This window comes from Canis lupus, chromosome 5, assembly GCF_048164855.1.
Source record: "Canis lupus baileyi chromosome 5, mCanLup2.hap1, whole genome shotgun sequence".
Classification (NCBI taxonomy): domain Eukaryota; kingdom Metazoa; phylum Chordata; class Mammalia; order Carnivora; family Canidae; genus Canis; species Canis lupus.
In genome coordinates, this window is record NC_132842.1 from 45,619,949 (window position 1) to 45,626,087 (window position 6,139).

The window sequence follows — 6,139 nt, forward strand, 5'->3', positions numbered from 1 at the left end:
CTCATTTTGATGGCCTCTGACAGCTGATGCACTAAGGAAATACAGTTTAATATAGTGAGCTTGGTTGGTATGAGAACACAGCTAGAGGCCTTTGATTTTCTACCCTTGATAAAGTCTCATAAAAGAGTTAGCCCTGGACAAAATTATAAGTGTATCCTCTCATTCTCTGAGGTTCCTCTTTCTCTAGCCTGACTTTTCCTTTTGGGGGATTGCTTCCTCCAAGTATTTGTTCTCTTCTTTCCCCTTTTTAAAATGTGTTTTCAGGAGAAATGCAGAAAAACTCATACTAATGAGCAGACAGCTGTTAAAATTATAATGTATTCCTTTTACTGAGAATATTGATATTTTTAACTGGAGACAAGAAACCACATGTCAAAGAAAAAAAAAAGGAATCTGTTCCTTGCAGAATGTTAGGCATTAATGAGCAGGTGGAGAAAATATTTTGATGGGGGAGTGAGATCTTAAGTTCTATTAACTCCACACAGGCTACTTGCTTTGCCCTACACATAAGCATGGTGTTCTTCAGGGTTGGAAAGTCACGACTGAGGTGAAATGGTATAGGAGATGAGTGGATGTATGTGAGGATCAGTGGAGGGAAAGAGAAGGGAGAAATAATTGTGTAAGGCTAAGGGATCCAAGTTACCTTATTAGTGAAGAAACTAAGGCTTTATACTAAGAGATGGAAAACAGGGTTGCTTACCATTCCTACTTAATACCATAGAGGCTATCCTCAAAATCTGGCATGCTTGCAATGTAAAGACATTCTTTTGAAGAGTGATAGTCCTTGTGTAAAAGCTTCCAATAACTATTCATTTTTTAAAAATATTTTCAGTTCTTTCATGTTAGATTTGCTTAAAGTAATGAGCTTAACAGAGACAATAAACCTAAGGTAGTAAAATTTCATCATATATAGTGTGGTAGCCAGCTTCAAAGATGGCCCCAGTAACTCTTGCCTCCTAGTATTCACGTACTTATGTTGTCTCTTCCCACAGTGACTATTGTTGATGTGTGTAGGATAGATCAAGCAGGATATTACAGAAGTGATGCTATGTGGCTTTTGCAAGGTTAGGTCAAAAACCAATAGAAACTTCTGTCTCATAACCTCTGTGTCACTTGCTCTGGAGGAAGTTAGATGCCATGTAATAAGAACACACAAGCAGCCCCAATGGAAAACTCCTGAGGAGAAGAGGAAGCTGGGTCTCCTGCCATCAATCAGCTCCAACTTGTCAGTCAAAAGAGTGACTCCTACTGGAAGCAGATTCTCCAGACACAGTCAGGCCTTCAGAGGACAACCCAGTTGACATCTTGATTGCATCTTCATCAAGAAAGCCTCTCCTCATTTAGAGAGCCTGAACCACGACCACCTACATAAACTGCTTCCAAATTCCCGACTCACAGAAGCTACAAAAGATAATAAATACTTATTGTTATTTTAAACCAGAAATTTATTACACAGCAGTAGATGACTTATGCATATAGATAAGACAAGGATCTAGGCTAGACATTTGGAGTAGTAAAGTCAATGAATCAAGTCAATAAATGTGACACAGTGGCATACTATGGCTAAGCATCATTCTAGACACTGTAGTTAGAATTTAGAAAAACACAATGTCCCCCATTCTGAGATAATTTGTGGTATGGTCGGGCTAATGAAGTTTTTCCACGTCACCAAAGAGAAGAGTACAGGGAAAGATGTGCTTGTGTTCTGCAGATATTGTGAGCTGTAGAAAGGAGGACAGTTTGGGTACACCAGACAGTTAATGACTTGTGCAGGAAAGGGACCACAGGTGTCCCACAAAAGAGTCAGGACCATGTGAATGGATTTGAGAGAGGTTTTTCTGGTGGGAAGAATGTAATCTTAAGGGATGGTGATTGGAAATGAGCAGGCTCATTGTGAGAGGTTTAGTGTGTGTGAGTGTGTATTTAGAAGGGTTTTAAATGATAGTTTCTGATTTTTTGATCTTGGGATATAATATGAGAAGTAGAAAAATACTAAGAATTCTTAAACATCATATATCCTCTTGGAATCAGATTTTAAGAAACCTAATTTGATTTTAGACTATAGGATGAATTAGAATGTGAAGATCACTGAGAGGTTCCCATAGTGATCCAGGTTTGAGAGAGATTGAGTTGGAGGCAATGGGAATGAAGAAGTTGGGAAAAATCTGTGAGAGTGGAGGACAAAGGGGCCCAGTGACTATCTCTTTTCCCCTGGCTGCAAACAGCGTAGTGTCAGGAACTGTGACTCCACTGCCTAGCACATAACTGACCTTAGTAAATGCTCAATATATACTTACTGAATGAGTAAATAAAATAGGGCCAGTCCTTGGTCAAGATGTCAGTACATTGATAGTTAGCCAGTTGTTTGCACAGGTAAGGACTTAGAAAGTGTTTTCCTATTCACTGGCCACCTTTCAGGTGTGGACTAGGCACCATGTTACTTGCTACTCAGGGTTTTTCCTCACGATTCTACTTGTGCTTGGGCTGACCACTCCTGGCTTAGTAAGGTAATGACAGACCTAAGGATTGCTTTATTAGTATCTGGCTCTTCAATAGAATTGTAAATAATCTCCACAAGGAGAGGGAGCATGTCTGCCATGGTCTAAGAAATGATCATTATCCTTTCTCCAGGGCATTTTATTGTCCACATCTAAGTGAAGGATGAGATGTCAAATATTTCTATTCCTGTCCTCTGTCATATATGTTCTCTCACTGCCTAGAGTATCCCCATACTCCCCATTTCTCTTCCTGAACAGCTTTGTTGCACACCTCCTATTTGTTTGTCCAGCAAAGAGTTAATCTAGCCAACCTGAGACTTCTGTCTTTAGAACAGCTGCTTGCTGGTTGGCCCTTGGCTGATATCAGGAATATGAATTTCTGGGGAATCCCCACCATTCTCTAACTGACAAGAGCGGTTGGTGGTACCCAAGCTGCTGGCACACAGGATGTTCACACTGGACACCTGCTTACTTCTGGGAGCCTGGAAATTTGGTACGTGCTACGCAGAGGGTGCCTACGTGGCCAGACCCCAGTAAAAACTTTGGGCATTCGGTCTCTGATGAGTTTCCTGAAAGACCACATTTCACACATGTTATCACAATTCAGTGCTGGAGGAATTAAGCACATTTGGGGTGACTCTCTGGGGAGAGGACTCTTGGAAGCTTGTACCTGGTTTCCTCTGGCCTTCGTTTCATGCACCTTTCCCCTTTGCTGATTTTATTTACTACAGCAAAAGTAAGCTTTTGCTGTAGTAAATCATAGCTGCGAATACAACCATCTGCCGAGTCCCCTGAGTCCTAGCATATCATAGAACCTGGGGGTGGTGCAGAGGACCCCCGACCCACCATCCATTGGCAAATTCTGTCAGCATTGCTGCCAAAATACATACTGAGTATGATCGTTTCTCATGTCCTCCTCGGCTTCTGCTCTTGTCAAAAACACCATCATCTCTCTCTTAGCTGATTCTCCTAACTGGTCTCCCTCTTTCCACTCGTCCTTTTTTGTACAGCGGAGCAGAGTGAACTGATTCAAACATAAACATGACTTGTCACTCCCCTGCTCAAGCCGTCTAATGACCAGGCATGCCATGCCAAGAAACAGTGAAGTGCTTACATGACCTAAACAGCCTGGATGCCCATGGCTTCCCAGCCCACATATCCTCCTCCCCCTGCCCCAGTCATTCCTCTCCAGCCCACAGCTTGATCAAGCATGATCCCCCCTCAGAGCCTTCATACCCACAATCGTTTTGTCCCATGGTGTTCTGCCCAGATAGATCTATGTAGCATAACCCTTTAGTTCCTTCAAACTTTTTATCAAATGTGACCTTCTATACAAGGCCTCCCTGGCTTCCCCTACCTATAATGTCAACCCCCTCTCCATTCTCCTCATCTTTCTCTACTTTTCCTCATTAACATTAATCAGCCTCCTGTAGATGTTGCTCACTTGTTTATTGTCTGCGTCTCTAGAATGTAATTTTCATGAGAACCAGGAATTTTGTCTGCTGTGTTCATTGATGTATTTCCAGGGCCTATGACAGTTGCTGACACCCTGACATACAGAACAAACTCAATAAACACTTGTGGAATGTGTTCACAACTTAATGAGTGACTAATACACAACCCAGCCCCAAATCCCCAGATCTCACCTTTTCCAGTACCTTTTGTATTTACCTTTTTTCTTTTTTTCTTTTCTCTTTTCTTTTTTTCTTTTCTCTTTTCTGTCCTTTCCTTTCCTTTTCTTTTGGTAATTTATCTCATTTTCCTTGTTTGCTACTTCTGATTGACAATCATTTTCTTAATTCTGTTTGTAGTCTCTGCCCTAGAACAGTGCCTGGCATGTTGTAATTGTTAAAACAAGGGTAACAACAATAACACCTTTTTAAGTGAATGAATGGATGGGTGAATGAATGAGTGAATAGCCTTTGCTTATGATGTGAAATTGCTTTCCAAATGATGATTCCATATGGTACTGCCATTAGCAGTATATGCATAAAGTGCTTTCATTAAGGTAAGTCAGGATTTGGGTTTGTTTTCCTAGCTCAATTATGCTAAGTGGTTATATTGTATTTTTGTCTGTTTCTTTGATTGCTACTGCTTACTCTTTTCACTTCTTTTTATTAAATCTGTAAATCCGTTCTGCCTGACCTAATTTGTAGTTTATTGTAGTAGTAATGAAAAAACAGTTTCCAAAGAATATGGGAATTAATTGTTTTTCCCCTCACCGGGCTTGCAGAGTGTGTGTGAGTCACACAGCCCCAGATGCCTCTGGGGCCAGTTGGGCAGCGTAAATGAGTGAACCTGGAAGTGAATGTCCTGTCGGAGAAGACAGGATGTACATTCTCCACTACCCGTTGCAGCTGGGACCCAGTACAGCTAATTGGTGCCATGTGGGGAAGTGGGTTCAGTGTTGCCAAAGTGTCTTTTCCAGAATTAAATCTTTTATTTCTTAGGCCTGATGGTGAAAACCTTGAGGGGAAAATTCCGAGTCACATCAGCAGTAAAAAGACTCACCTAAAAGATAATGAAATGGCAAAATGCTATGAAGTAATCGACCACGTGTGGTAACAAGAGACGCTGTGATAAGGATCGGCTGCCCTTGAGAGTGTTGAACGTAGCATGTGTTTCATATCCAGGCCTCTGGAAAGCACTGGAATGATTATGATGATTAAAAATTAGTTTGTCTGCCTCCCCCCCACCCCACCCCCCATCGGATTTCCAAATTGTAATGATTGTCTATAGTTAGTTAAAGGCCACTCTTACGTTTGGTTTGGAACATGGTGATTCATTTACTGCAGCTATCAAATCCCTAATGGATATGTAAGGGAAGCTTCTGGCCAGCAGAAAGCACACGTTGTGCACATTTTATCAAGCACATGAGATAGCAGAATGCCTCATTTTCATTGGCAGCCGCCCTCTGTGAACACTGTCCTGGAGTTTTGTGCCATATAACTGGGCCCGTTATTAAAATCTATATTCTCGAAGAAAGCGCTTTGTTTTCAATGAGTTGCTTGCCCACAAAGGGGAACAACATGAATAATACAGGATGGCCCAAAGTTTGGACATTTCCCTTGTGGTCAGTGATTTCCAGCCTCCTAGGGTGAGCAGCACCTGCTACACACACTTCAGGTTTTCTTTTGACAAATGATTGAGAAGCTACTGAATGCATGTTGAGACTCTTCTCACGTTCTGTAGGTGGCAGTCCCAAAGTTAAACTCTTGGAGGTCACCTGGTGCTAAACTTTAAAATTTTTTTTCCTTCTTAAGATACGAGGTTTTCTATAGCTGCCTAGGGCATCTCATGACACAGGAAGAGCACACACCTGCCTTTTTCTGAAAATATCTGAAGTGCTTATTATAACTTAAAATTCCAGTACATTTGTGGAGTTCAGAGCTTTTAACCAGGTGCAATGCAAGGATGTAGAAGAGGGAAGAATTTGGTTTATCTTGCCTTACAGGAGGTAACACCAGAAATGCCCGATAGTGGCTTATTCCGTTTTGCTTAGGACATGATTATTCTGTTGGTATATTAAGAAAATTACCAAAACCCATTTCATTATATCATGTAATGACTGTACTTTATCACAGCACTGTTGTCGTGTAGTCTAAACATTATTGCCTTATCCATCACATCAGTCGCATTGT